The following is a 15,212-nucleotide window of genomic DNA, read 5'->3' as shown; positions in this document are numbered from 1 at the left end:
CGTCCTCCTCCCCTCCTTGAGACAAAAGAGAGATTTGTCTAAAAGCTTCTCTTCTCAATGTGCTCCCCGCAGGCTGATGGGGGAGTCGCTCCGTGAACACACTCCCATGTCTTTTGTCCACAGGCCAGCCTTCATCAAAGGGGGCTGAAACCCGTGGGATTATTAAACCCATTATGCGTTCATTACTGGTAATCCGCTGCTGATTCTGCCAGCGGTTGTGCTTCCAACGGGAAATCCTGCGGGGCTGCGGCTCAGGCGAGCGTGAGTCCCTCAGGAGCAGGGGACAGTGACACGCTGTGCCAGGCTGGACCTCAGGAGGGATTTCTTCACGTAAAGGGTGATCAGATATTGGATCGGCCTGCACAGGGAGGTGATGGAATCGATAGGGAACGGCTGGACACGGCACTCAGTGCTATGGTCTGGTTGACACGGTAGTGTTGGACTCGATGATCCCAGAGAACTTTTCCAACCTAAATGATTCTGTGATTCGGGGAAACGAGGCTGATCCCGCCAGCGCCTCGGGACCCACTGCGCGCTCCATGGTCCTCAGGTGGGCTGAGCTGCCGCCGCCACCGCACCGGGACCGGGATGCGGATTGGAATAGGAGCAGGACCGGGATGGGGATGAGGATCGGGATGCGGATCGCGATTTGGATCGGGACGCGGATCGCGATTTGGATCGGGATGGGGAACACCCTCCCCGGCTCTCGCGCCAGCCTCTCCCCCTCAGGGGCAGGGGCGGGGCCGATGACGTCACCGCCCCGCGCGGCGCGGGACCCGGGGCGGAGGGTGATGTAATACTCGTAACGGCCCTGCTCCGTCCGACATCCGGGTACCCTGCCGGGGTGCTGCTTTTTTTTTTTTTTTCCGCCTTATATATATATTTTTAACTCTCTCTTTTATTAATATGAAAAAGCTCAATTTGCCGCTTTTGGGGCGTTTTAATTATTTGATTTTTTAAATTTTTTTTTTTTTTTAACGGGGGGAGGGGAGGCGGCGAGGAGGGAAAGGGCGCGGGGGCGCGCGCGCGCGCTCCCGCCTCCCCTCCCCTGCGGCGTGCGCGCCTGCGCAGAGGGGCGGCGGCGGCGGCAGCGCAGTGCGAGTGTGTCCGTGTGTCCGCCCGTCCGTCCGTCCGTCCGTCCGTCCGAGGCCGGCGCTCCGCGCAGCGCTGCGCTGGTGGGCGCGGAGCAGCTCCGGCGGGGGACGGGGACGGGGGGGGCCGGCGGCGGCGGCGGAGGGGGCGAGATGAGCGCTGGGCTCCCCCTGGGCACAGAGCCGCCCTGTGAATGAGCTGAGGCGAGGCCGCCAGCCGGGTGCCCCCCTCCTTCTCCTCCTTCTCCTCCTTGTCCCCCCTCCTTCCCCTTCTCCCCCGCGCACCGCCGGGAGCGCGGCCCTGCCCGCACAGCCGGCGCCGACGCCGCGGCCGGGGGGGTAAGTGGCGCTGCGCAGTGCGGGGCCGGGGCGGGGTGAGGGGGCGGCGGGGCCGGGGCGCTGCGGGGCCCCGGGGCCTGTAAACAACCGGGGGCGGCGGAGCGCGGAGAGCGCGGGAGCTCGGCGCCATCCCCGGCGGCACAGCTGGGAGCGGGTCGGGCGGCCGCAGGGAGGGAGGGAAGGAGGGAGATGGATGGGGAAGGGGACGGGGGGAGCGATCCCGCTGGGATGCCGCTGCCGGGAGCCCCCTGCATTGCAGGCGCCCGCTGAGGGTGGGGGTGTCCCCGGAGCCCCCCGAGCACGGCGGGAGGAGGGTGAGCAGCGAGCGGGGTCTGGGCCTGGCTCAGGTAGGAGCTGCAGCTTTCCCTTTCTCCCTGCCCCCTCCTTTCCTCGCCCAGAGTTCATTTAATAAAGGCTATAAACAGCCTCCTCTCCCATCGCCGCCCTGACGCTCGGGGCACGGCACTGACTTGGGGGGGGGGGGGGGGGGAGAAAGAAGAAAAAAAATAAAGAAAAAACAACACCACGTATCTATTTATAAAGCACCCCACCCCGGCGAGGGTCGGAGCATCAAGCGCTCCCCAAATAGTGTCATTGTGAGGCAGCGGGCGGCTTTCCCTCGCCAACGCCTTTCGGGCGTTTAAAGTTTGTGAGAGGTTTCGGTGCCTTTGGAAACAATGTCGTGAGCAAAGGTTGCGCTGACGGTCTGTGATCTGTCACGGCGTGCGTGGTAAAAGGCCGTGGAGGAAAATGCTGGCCTCGCTGAAAAAGTTGTGCGGCGATTTGCTGGGGAATTGGGCTTGCGTTTGGAAATGCCAGAGGTTCTGAGTTTAGGTCTGTCCTTCTTGTGACATGAGATTGTGTTCTGGTAGCTGTGATACAACAGCTAGAGCTTGACAGTTTCAGGAGAATTGATTTTGCTGACATGTGTTCGATATGTATTTGTATTTATTTGGTACGATTAAAATATTTCTTAGTGTTGCCATGCGGATGGCAGAATTTTGAGGGTACAGAACTAATGTTTAAGTTTACAGTAGCACTTGGGAAAAAGTAAATTTTCTGGAGCTATATCTTTTGTCGGATGGAAAAGTGCTTGCACTGGGGTGGCATCTGTGGTAACCTTAAAGTTTAAGGTCGTTACAGTATTTCATCCAAAGGAAATTTTTATTTTTATTTTGGTAAACAGAAGGCAGTTTTAGATCACGAGAGCAGTAGCTGGAAGGAAGGTAGGTGATATGTTTTCCTTAGATTGTGATATTTAGCATCAGAGTAAGCAGAATCAATTTATGAACTAGAAGTTCTAACTCTTGTGATTCTAGGGAATGAATTTCCAAATATGAGCCCTTGTGGCACTTTGCTGAGCTGTTTCAGTGATTAGGTGGCTGAAGCAGGTTTTGTGAGGTACTGGTGGAATAAAGGCTAGATTTAACTCGGGACCCTGAGTGAGTTGCCAAATTACCAAGAATTTGGTCAATTCTTTTGCAATTTCTAGCCACATTTCTTCTCTGATAGCTTCCCTTCTGTTGCTGTTCATAGTTTCTTCTGTGAATAACATCAGAGAAAACGTGGGCCAGGGAAGTTTTGCCTATCCAGTCACAGCAGTGTTCAGAGGGAAGGTGTTGAAGGACAGCAGCTTGGATTGGTGCGCCAGCATTAGCTGCTCCTAAAGTTTTCACTCCCTAAAGTTTCTGGGTCTCCTTTTTGTATATGAGCCTGGGCTAAAATCTTGCTGATGCATCATGCCAATTATTAATGTTTTTCTCAGAGATCTTTGTTAAAATCCTCAGATAAACGTGGAAAGAGTTTGTCTGTCCTCTGCTCTCCCTTGGCATAGCCATGTTTTCTCATATACAAGCAAGGCCTAGCTCTGGTTTTCAGGTCTCTGCCTGGTGGTTGTCAGGTAAATCTCTCCCCTGGAGGTACAGTAGAAAACCATTCCTGTTTTCCAAGTATTTCCTTAACTGTCTCTAGGTTTGCTCGGGATGCTTTTGTTGAAAGTGAGGAGAGGTGGAAATGCCAAATGAGTGGCAAAGCTTGCAGGTCCAAACAAGCAGAACTCACTCAGGGCAATTTGAATTAAAGCAGAATACTAAAAGTTGGGCTTGTTGGTTTTTTTTGTTTTTCTATAAAATCAAGCTCATTGCTTCTTATCTGGAGTGCAGCTTATCCAGTGGAGTTGAGTCATTCTTGCTGAGGTAGCATTTTGAGAACTGTCGTTAAAATGCTTAGATATTTAACTCTGGCACAGTGTAATTTGCAAACTTATGTAACTGCTATGTTTTTGAATGCAGCTGTCAATAAGAGATCTCATTGCCTTTTTTTTTTAGTGGAAGTAGGGAATCTAAAGCAGCTGCTTTTACAAGATGACCTAAATATAAATAATTCAAGAATAGCATATTTCTTACTAAAATGTTGACATTGCTACTGGCTTAATTCTTATGTGTTCAGGTCAATTCTGATGTACAAAATGTTACGTAATTGGCTAAGCAGAACATCATTGCAACTAAGTGATGGAATGATGCAGGTTGTGCTAATAAATAAACAAGTTTTAAAATGGGAAGTACTGTAAAATAACTGTTTTCATTTTACCTTTGCAAACCAGAGACATTTTAAGGACTTGAATAGTAGTAATGTTTGAATTCAAGGCAGTAGTGGTTTATCATAGTTAAACCTGAGCCAAACTGCATTTATGCTTACTATGGCATGTGGACCTTTGTCATTTTTGCTCCTCTTTTCTCATAAATCATACATGACTTTCAGTTTTTATTAAAAAAAATTGATGTATCATCTGTTTCATTCTAAATGATGCAACTTGTAGTCTCATTTGTTCTTTAGGAAATTAATCTCTTTTTGGCTAATACTTGATTGCTGAGCTCTTACTGATCTCTGTAATTTTAATCAGATGATCCAAATTGCAGTTAAGAATACTAGGATAAGAAATAAACTTTGTAACATTTACTCATGCTTAACTACAATCCTCTTCGATGAATGAATGGCAAATGCAAAGTATCAAGTCTGTGTATACAATATGTAATCCCTGAAAAAATGACAGTGTTCTTAGGATATTTAGAAGATCCAGGGAACGTGCATAAATGTACATTTTATGGCATTTTATGTACATTCCATTCATCAGTGCTAAAAAATATTTTTAAGGGAGGATTTATATATTTGAGCCATGATGTGGTGCAGATCACAGCGGAGATAACATTTTCTACTTGGAGCTTCTTAATGTTGCTCTCTGTCTGTCTGTGAAGGAACAATTTAGCATTTAATAAGATTTAATATTTCTAGAGTAAATCACTTGACTCTTAAGACTGGGAGGAATGTTTAGGCCAAGGGAATTGTAATCAGGGTGATACCATGGCAGTGAGTAGGCTGATTTCTGTTCCTGGGTAGAGGCAGTAACCACTGGGTGTTACTGGTGTTGAGCCACTGCTGCAAGGTCTGCTTTTCTATATTTGTGAGCTAAACTCTGCTCTGTGTTAAACCACAAACTGAGTTACAGATTTCTGTCAAGTTGCTGTCTTTTTTCTTATTTTGTTTGTGTTTAAACACAAACACCAGTACAATTCACTAATGGATATTTCAGCTGCCTGTTGGAGCCTACAGAACAGAGTGTGTTTATAAATACATGAAACAGTTGCTCTGATTTTTTTTAACAGCTCTTCTCGAAAGGTGTTTATATGTGACTAAAACAACAGAATAAAAACTTTTGCACTGACAGACAGTTGCAATGAAGTACACTTCTGCTGTTTAGAGTATAAACTTTATAGCAGTATATATCTATATGTATCAGAAGAGCATCTAAAAGTGCCAGGAAGGAAAAACCAAAACTGGCTAACCACATTTCAATATTGAAATGTAGAGAAATGCAGTTTACAGAGAGAGGAAAAAGTACATTAGCCTCTTCTCTTCATTGCTAGCAGGTTAATTCTCAAAAGTAAGAATATTTTAGTAGATAAAAAGGTCTCTAAAGTCTTCTAAGATAATAATTTACAAACCAAACAGACTCAAGTGTAACATGGCTTGTATTTTGATAGCTGCAGTTTAAATAAAGCAAAGCACTTCAGTGTGCTTGTGGTGATATGCCACGTGCAGCTGAATTATGTGGGACTGCTCAGATTTGTGATGTTGCTCTCACATTCAGTGCCTTGCTGGATTGATTGTGACCTAGAGAATGAAATGTGCTCTCATATTTGGGTCTCAGCTGTAACTTGAAGGATTTTCTGTATCTATGTGTGCAATTCATTTTTACTGCCAACTGTCCCTGTCATCTGAAATTCAAATGGCAGCCTCTATTGTTCTTGACCATATATCATAGCTATTAGTCCATTAAGTTCTGTGGTATTTTTTCCTTAGAAATGCTCCAAAATGCAGTAGCCACGAGAAATGTGTAAACTGTGCCTGAGCACTTTGTGTTTGAGGATGAGTTGAAGGAATTCTCCAGCTGTTGAGTAAAACCCAGGCTGTGGAAAGGAGTGCAGAATGTGGAAAAACGTGGGCGGTTAAGCAGCTAGCATTAAATTGTAGGAAAATTTAATGAAGAAAGAATCAGTTGCTGTCAGTAAATAATTTTCTAGTTCCCTCAGTCAATTGCAGTAAGTATTTGGACAGACCCTTGTTAAAAATCAACTGCTGCTACTCTCTGTAAAAAACCACTCTGAGGCTGCAGGGCAAGGCCCTGTAAGCTTAGGAAATGCTGGCATTAGCACTGCTTTGGTTTTTGAAGGAGAGGTGAATTCAACATTGTCCTCATTAAGTGGCCAGAATGTTTAGAGCTGTCATGAACTCTGGTTTGGAGGGAGAGGAGCAGCTTTAGTGCCTTGTTTATCATGGGAGTGATAGAAGTGAGCTTGGCAATCAGTGTGCCCTCAGGAAAGCCTTCTGTCCTGAGAGCTTCTGTCTGCAGAAAAGGCTAAGAACAAGGGTTGTTTTTTTATTTGTTTCTTTTTATGTAGTCTTGGGTGAAAAATCTGTTTTATTGCAGCAGTCATCATCTGTCCTTGTTCTTTTAATGAGATAGGAATGCTGGGGACGTGAGGGCAAAATAGCTTTGTAAATAAAAGCTCTGTGTGTGTACAAATGAGCAAACTCCAGCTTTTCCTAAGCTTTGAGGATTTAACTTCCAGGTCTTAATGTGCTTCTGGCATAGTTTTGATGTCATTTCCTTGCAAGCAAAGCCAGGTTCCAGCTGTAACTTCAGAACATTTCCTATTTTATTGCCATTTTATTCCCGTGTGTAGTCATCAGGTTTCAAGTCTCTCCTGTGTGCTGCTTTTCCTATATCCTCACCAGAACAGTGTTAATGTTGCTGAGATTAGAACCCCACAAATGTTTTCATGTGAAGTGAAGGGTCTGGGAAATTGTTAGTGCATTATTTCATAATATTGAGTGCTTGACTAAACAGGAAGTTCTGGGCCCTCCATGCAAACATCATCTTCTAATTATTGGGCACACACATACTGGTTGTGTTTTCTCCAAATAGTTTATTTTTATTTTACTCCCAAGCTCTGTCTGTATAAACTTTATTTTCACTTGGGTTTCATTCAGCCATATTGTTAAAATAAATTGCTTATAAGACAAACTGTAAACAATTGGCTGATGCTTCTTGTTGAAGTTAGAAAGATCTGAAGTTTGAAAGCTTTAAATAATTAGTTTTTAAAAGGAGCAGTGATATTGGTGAGCAACTAGAAACACAGAGAGGAGAAATTAAGGAGCAGACAGAGGAATGATTCCATGTGTTCAGTTTTATTGAGCTGTTTAGGACTGTATTAAATTGTTAATTTAACTAAATTGTTAAGATGTTTGTGGTGAGGTTATCAGTGAAACCATACAGCAGAGGGATGGTGGGGTCCTGTAAGAATTTGTACACATTGCCACAGGCAACAAACAATATCAGCTGCAAAAAAAATGGCAGTTTCCTGACCCGAGAGTGACTGTGTGAGTATAATTTGTTCCCTATATTTCAGGAATAGTTCAATTAATACAATTGCTGTTTTGCTGATTTTAAAATTGTAATTCGAGCCTCCCTTTGTCTTTGAAGTTTCAGCAAATAATCCCATTGGGACCTCTTTCCATAGAGCATCTTTTTCCTGGTTTATTTTAACACTTAGCTAAAACACTGACAAAGTGGCAGCAGCTTGACTTCAGGTGCATTTGAACAACCAGAAGAGTTGTGGACAAAACCCATTCAGCTCTAGAGGCTCTTTACCCAAAATCTTCACTCTTTTGGGTAGGGGCAGAATGGCTTAGGACTCCCCAGGTGTCTTGATTTGTCTGAATAGGTTTAGCTGAACTTGATTAAAAAAATAAATGCTTTTTGTTTGATTAGGTTTGGTTTTTTTCCTTTGACACAGAAATGGCATCGGAATTACATGAGCCTTCCTCCAAAAAAAAACATTCCTCTGTGAATCTTTAACTTTCTTTTTGTGGCAGGTATTGTTTGCTTGGGAAAACTGACAATGAATGAAGATATTGAGGCTTCAAGCTCTAAATAAGAGATCAAAGAAAAGCAATTTAGAGAAAATAAGGATTTTAGCTATTATTTGAATAATTTTATATGTTCAGATTTGTTAAATTCGTGCACTCTGAGTGGCTTGTACCCAAGTAGGAATTTTCACTTAGGCCCACAATGTTTAGGAGTGGGGAAATGATCTGCAGTGATGAGAAATGACAGTGGCAGAGCACTCGTGGTATTACAAATACTGGAAAAATTTGTAATTCAACTTTCATAACTCACTATAGCTCCATTCTTCTGGGTTGTCTCTTTCTGTTTCCTTTTCAGCCATGTTTTCTTTGTGGTGGAACTGTTGCTGTGTGCAGCTCTGTTGGAAAGGCTGCCTGGCTCTGTGTACTCCTTCTGTCATGAGCAGCTTGGTTGGAATCCTTAAATTCACTTGTTTGCCTTGCTCTTTCAAAAAATTTGAATCATACTGCATCTCATTGATACATAAACTGAAGCAAGGCCTTTCTTTCTCCCAAATTCTGTCTGCACAGACTGCAGCTTCCTTGGATCTTCCAGTTATTTTTTTTTCTGTTGTTTCAATGGGGCTCTGAATTTTGGCTGGAGCATGCAGGAATTTCTGTGCTGTTAACAAAGCACTTGTCTGAGCTTTTTTTCTAAAATGGGTGACTTTTGTTTATTTTCCAACACTTCTAAGTAAGAAATCTTTGGAAAATGAAGTATAACCAGCAAGGTGCTGAACTCAGCAGCAGCATGGACATGTTTTCTGCTTATTAATGCTTTCAAGCAAGGACTTTGGTGTTTTCATTCTCATGCTGTTCAGACAGCAGCACATGAATTTATGCAGAGCTACCTCATTGATTTTCATAGTTCTTTTAGTGCCATTTTGGTTGTCTCCATAGTTTTTCTTAGTGATTGGGCTGCTCATACTTTGATGCTGCTGTGGTTTTTTTGTACCTTCCCACTTCTAATTTGTAGTACAGATATTTAGAAAGGAGCAAGAATTCTGTCTGGGCCAAGAAATACTCACTGAATGGTGTTCTGAGGGTGCCAGTCATGTTAGGATCCTGATGAGTGACTCATGGATGCAAGTTGTATCTCCTCTCAGAATCAATGTAGTGAATTTTCATTCCCAGCAGTGCCTTTGGTGATTCTGGAAAGAACTTTCCATAACTGTCCAGATTGCAAAATTAACTCCATAAAGATTTCTTGAAATTACATCACCATCTTTCAAACTTTTGAAGGAACCATTTGTTAGAGGTGAATTATCTGTTTCAATGTCCAGGGCTTCCTTTTGCAGAAATCAGATTACACATGTCTCTGCTGGAGAGAGTTTGAACCTCAGCCAAAATACACTCAATATTGAGAAGCTTCTCATTTAACCTTGGAACAGCTTTAGTTGTCTGCAGGAAAGGTAGGTAGGAGCAGAAGATCATGTTTGAAGAAGAAGCTGAAACATGTTGTTGGAGGGAGGGTGTTAACTTAGAAATGGTTACCTTCAGTGTTCCAGAAGGCTTTAATAATCCTCTCCTAAATCCTACCTGCCCTGCCATACACACCACGTGGCATCAAATATTTTGCTGCTTAGTACAGGGAGGCATTTGGAAAGGCTGTCAGCTCCTAGCAAGGAGAAGGGATTTTAAACAGAAGTTATGTTTTTAAAAAAACAACTCTCCAAACAACTTAGCTCAGTGAAATGACAGTGCCTGTGGAGCAGCTATTAAGAGATCAGAGCTCATAGGTGTTTGTATCAGAGGTGCAGTGATTTAGTATTTTCTGCTGTGCTGTGAGGTTGTAGCAGCCATCACTGTTGCATTTTAATTACTGGGAGAGAGGGAGGATAAGTCAGGGAAATTTGGAATAGTTCATACTTTCCTTCATACACACAGAGTTATTAACTAGCTTCCTCTGATGTTTTGGTTTTTGTTGTTGTTTTTTTTTTAGTCTGCCACAAGCCATACCTCCTACATCTGTTCTAAACCAAAAGTTCTTAATGTTACTAGAAATTTTCTTACCCATATGGGTAGTTTATGTTCTTCCTTTTGCAGTTGCCTTACTGAAGTAGAACACAGACTTGAGTTGGATCCCCAAGAAACAAATGTTCTGGTGAGGAAATGGTGGGTTAGTCTGTGTTTATTGAAATTGCCCCAGCTCTGTGTTTTATTTCTTTTACTTCTTTTACATAAACAGTTCATGTCTCCTAGCTGCCATATATTCCTGTGTCTGAAAGTACACATTCAGAAACATCAACTGTAATTTTTTGGTGTTTTATTGATGTTTCAAACTGTGAGTGCCAGAACTCAGTCATATAGCCTCCAATAGCTTTTAAATAGTTTCATTGGCAAGAAGCTTTTTCATGACTTCATTCAGCCCATGACTGTGGTGTAATTATGTCTCCTCATCTGCGTGTTCTGTTTTATTTTAGTCATTCTTCCGATCCCTGGGATGTTCTCTGACATGTTGTTTGTTAAAATTAATTGATTTGGGGCATCCACTATGTACTGTCAGTTTTTCATTCAGGAGGCTATAACTTCTGAAAATGTTTCCATGTTTGCAGAATTACATGCTGTCTGCTACTGCATCCAGGCAGAGGGAACAGTACAGCAGACCAGGCTGCAGTTGAAGTGAACACACACCCTTTTTCTAGTCTGTATAATTTGGTGACTTGCTCTATGTCCTGTAGTTCAAGCAAAGGTTGTAATCTTTCTCTGTGCTCCTCATTACAGCACACAGGGTGTAATGTCACTGAGAGAATTGTTCCAGGAAATTGGAGTGTGGGGGTATTTCTCAGCTTAGTTAGAACAAGTGCCTGTGACTTCAGTGTGGTTCATGTAAGCAGCTTATCCTAGTGGAAGGAATACAGCTTGGACATTGTTTAAAAAGGATTATTAATTTACATATTGTTCAAGTGAAAGTTTCAGATGGGGGTGGTTAGTTTGCTGGGACAAAATGATCAAATCTTTGTCTAAATTCCTTGGAGAAATAAATTTGTATTTCTGTAGGGCTATGTGGAATTGCATTAGCTGTCCTTTGTGAACAATTTAGGGCTTATGTTCATTTGAACCTTCAGGCAAATGAACAAGCAAATAGCAAACCAGTAAAATTTATTTTCCTGTGTAGCAGAAAGCATTGCACTTGTGCTGCCTGGATAGCACAATTTGAGGAACAAATGAAGGAGCAAAGAGATTTCATGCATTCCAGTGGTGTATCTGTGGTTGTCCCCGGTTCTCCATGGCCTGGGATACTAATTACCCTCCTTTTTCTTTGCCACTCTGTTCTCCAGTTACATCTACTTTCAAGGAGTTTAGTACTGACTCTTTGGCATGCTCCATTCATTATTTCAGTTCTGTTTCTAATGCTGCAGTCCTCTGAATTTTGGCACTCTTGTGTTTTATCCAAGACCTTGTTGATTTTTCTAGGTTGTGTACAGTATTCTTACTTTTCTGTCTGCAAACTTCAACTTGAGTTTTCTGTGCACTTGCTGGAGAGACTGTCCTTCAGTTTGACCTCCACAAAATCAGTGCTTCAGAAACTGTGGTTCAAATGCACTTGGAGATGCAGAGATGCACCCCCTGCACACTCATTTCTGTTCACAGGGGTCCATTTTCACATCTGGTTTTGTTCACATGCCTCTCTCTTCTTCAGAGCCAAAATCCAGAAATTTTGACTGCAGAAAGTTCTTCTTATTTAGTACCTAAAACTGATGGAAGTCACTGATTTGGAAATGGTGATCCAAAAATCATCTTAGATTAAAACTGAGGCTTGTTGACTGATGGCTGTGCAGTTGTAGCATGAGATGGTGTGTGAGAGCCACCATTTATGAAGAAAATGTTATACCTCTGACCCTTTTACAAAGCACCACCCTTAAAATACTGTTCAGAATGCTCCTGCTTTAAGGAAAAAAAAAAAAAAGGTGGTGTATTTTGCCACTAAACTTCATGATTAAAGTGCCTTTTCTCTTACTTTGCCTTTAATGGGAAGAATGTCTGTCTCCTTCAGTACATATGTGCATCATTCAAGCCTTCCAAAAGTTGAGGCTTCCAGGGTAGAGGACTGGTTCTGTTTCCTGCCATGAGGCTGCAGTTTTCTGGCATGATTGTAGAAATGTGTGACTGGATTAAGAGAGTAAAATTCTTTGGAGGATAAAGATCATAAAATGAGGGCTCCTCATAAGAAAGATGACTAAAGACATGAAGAGAGGCTGAGTTAAGCCATGTTCAGGATCTGTTTTATGGATTTGCATGCACTCTGTTCTGTGTTTTTACATAACAAAGTCATGCTGGAACTTGGGCACTTGCACTGCTATAGGTTAATCAGATTTGCATACAGAGTTATGTGCTTAACCAAAGGTGTCATTCCAGCTCAGTCACTGGAGTGCACAAAGCACCTCATCAAAGAATGACAAATGTGCTCATAATTTAGGTGGACTCCAGTGTGTGAAAGATGTGAACTCAAAAACAGCTCTAAAAGGTATTTTAGTAGGAAGGAGGCATGGCTTTCTTATGTCAGCATTTCTCTGTGTGTGTCCTTCCCTTGTAAAACTAAAATTCTTTTTGTTCATAGCTAAGACTCTTGAAATTCTTCAGGTTTTAACTGCACATTGAGGATATGGGGGGAGAAGTAGCAGGTAGTCTCCAATTCATCACAATTCACAGATGGTTCTGTTTTAACTGACTGAATTTTTTCTGAATGAGAATTGGAATTCTGGGAAAAAACCTAAAGATCTGGCACATTCCTCCTATCCACAAGTAAGCAATGCTTTTTCTGCAGATACAGTGAGGATTTTGAAAACCTGGCCTATTCTCCTGCAGGTTTAGACTGCTACTCTGGTAAAAGTCTGGTTGGCTGGAATATGGCAGGGAAGACAACTTCAGTCTGTTATTGCAGTTTTCAGAGGGGGATCACGTCCTGCTGTGGGCAGCTTCTGAAGGAGTTGTTCCATGGCCACCCTGTGGTTTTCCTTTTGCCCAGCTGTATTCTCATCCATGGTGGGCAGCTCTCACCCCTGAAGAATCCTGGATCAACATCTCACCTACAAAGTTTAGCTTCAAAGACCACCAGTTTTTAGGGTTCATTCTAGGAGGCGATAAGGCAATTCGGTATTTAAATGGAGAGTGATTTGTTAACTTCTGGCAGTTCTGTAGTTGTTAGAACTTCACACAGACTGTAAGTATTTCTAATTTACATGATAAACTACTGAGCAGGACAAACAGTTTACAAAGCACAGCTCTGAATGTTGTGTGCATACTAAGGTGAGAGATTAGAAGAAAAATGGCCCTTTTTAGTCCAGATTTTGACAGTGTTTGTGGTCAGTATAACTGTACCTGCTCTTAATGTTTTCCTGTTTTATTTTAAATAAAGCAATAATGTCAAATACTTCACAGAATTATATTGGCCAGGGCAGTGTCTGCTTTTTAAGCTCTAAATTAAGGTGAAAAAGTTGAATATCTGCATTCTGTTTAATGATCTCCTCAACAAAGAGAACATTCAGTGTTAAACTCTGCTCCTATCATAAAATGAATAAAAAGTGTTATTCAGCAAAATAATTACCCACAGGATTTATTGCAGCATTCTGTAATTATTTTGATCACTCTGACTTCACTAGAGTTGCATGTGAAGATAAAAAAGTCTTAAGTCGTATTTTTTTCCTAGCAACTGCAGTAATGTGAACCTCCTGCATGTGCTTGGGACACGACACACGGTGCACCCTCTGTTTTGTTGGTTAGTTACAGCTTCCTTGGCCATCAGTATTTTGTGCTCACTTGAGAAGAGGCAGAACTCCAGAGCAGGGTTTGGGGTGAGGGGAAGCAGAGGTGAATCGCTGCTGCCATCCCCCTGCAGCTGAAGTATGTGTTTTGTTTTTGTTAGCAAAGCATGTGAGCCAAAGAGTGCATAACCAGTCCCCATGCCTCACATTTGAATCACTGTTGTGGTGAGATCAAATATAAACATTTCTGGGCTGTTTATTTGAACACAGATGTTTCAGAAAGGTTGACAGTGGCTGGAAGAGACAGTGTGAAGAGCTTTTTTCATGTATGGTGTCATTAATGGCAGTAAAAGCATGCTATAAAAATGTGATGTTGTCACTTAGAAAACTGGTCAGATATATTCCATGGTCAAGCTAAACATTTCTGAAACCCCTGGTGTACTGATTTTTCTGCTAGTGCAGCTGTTAGTTGGGGCCTCAGGTAAAATCTGTTTTTGAGGTTCTTTTCACAGATAATTTTTGTCCACAGTCTTCAAACAGAAAAGCTCATAGTTTTGTTCCATTACTTTGTATTGTATAACAGTGATTTGCAGGCTCTTGGATGCTTCCCAAGGCATAATTTGCAAGTATAAAATGTGTGACCTATTTTGTACGATTTTTTAATAATGAATGCACAAATAAAGCAATGTGGATTAGAAGGGTGGGTTGGATGGTTAGGGTGTGAAAACCATGAAGATAAACCAGTCAGTTTACACTGCCTGCAAATATCACTTATTCTCTTAAGCATGAATATTTGCTGCATCACATCCCAGTGAGGAGAGGGTGTGCAGTGTATGGGTCTGGCTTGAATCTTGATTCACACAAGAATATACAATAGATGTGATTTTATTTCCACCCAGATTTTCTCAGATTTGTCAGGGGCAGTTGTCTTTCAGTGAAGCATGAATGCATGAGGGTTTTAAGTAAATCTGCAGCACAGACATCTGAGAAGCTGCTGCGTAATTTAACCGAAAATCTAAGGATGAGCTTTCACAAGATGGCTGAGCCAAACTAATGGCTTGCTGCTGCCTAAAGGGACAGCTGCTCTGTTCCTTCCCAGTCCTGCTGCTAGTTTATCCAGTGCTGCTTTTTCCTTTATGCAGACTCGCATCCTCTTGGTCATTCTTATCATTTATCTGCTTTAAAAAAGCCAAATAGCAACTGAACCCAAAAACCCCTGAAATCCCCATCTTAAAAAAAAAAACCTAATCATTTTGCTTTCATTTTCCCATCGCTACCAGAAAAGCAGTGTTAGCAGGAATTTGTGGCCAGCAGGTAGGGATCTAGGGAATGCCAGTGTCCTAGAAACATTGAACTCTTTCATGGCTCAGTAGTTGCAGGGAACAGCCATTCAGATGTGTGCCAGTTAACAAATCCTCTTTGAAACTCGTTGCATACACAGTTCTATTAGAGGCTTTTGCCAGAGCCATGAATGACAGTGAACATGAATTTTTCAAGTAAAACAGCTGAAAATACAAAAATATGAAAAGTACAGTTCAGCTAGTAGTAGTGTCCTTGTTTAAATTAGATGAAAGCAATGCAAATTTAACTGGAGACACAGAAAATTCAGCTT

The 15,212-nt window shown here is 42.4% G+C and overlaps 1 protein-coding gene across 3 annotated transcripts in view; it reads left to right on the top strand.

Annotated features, from left to right (window-relative positions):
* Positions 1-1,093: 1,093 nt before the first annotated feature.
* The window catches only part of PPM1A (protein phosphatase, Mg2+/Mn2+ dependent 1A), a 28,949-nt gene continuing 14,830 nt past the window's right edge, over positions 1,094-15,212 (top strand). For all 3 annotated transcript variants that reach the window (XM_059473754.1, XM_059473753.1, XM_059473752.1), the window contains exon 1: positions 1,094-1,430. The gene's annotated coding sequence lies outside the window, so the exon portion shown is untranslated. The remainder of the gene's footprint in view (positions 1,431-15,212) is intronic.

Source organism: Ammospiza nelsoni, chromosome 6, assembly GCF_027579445.1.
Source record: "Ammospiza nelsoni isolate bAmmNel1 chromosome 6, bAmmNel1.pri, whole genome shotgun sequence".
Lineage (NCBI taxonomy): Eukaryota > Metazoa > Chordata > Aves > Passeriformes > Passerellidae > Ammospiza > Ammospiza nelsoni.
Note: the sequence above shows the minus strand (reverse complement) of the source record. Positions and strands in the feature narration are given on the sequence as shown.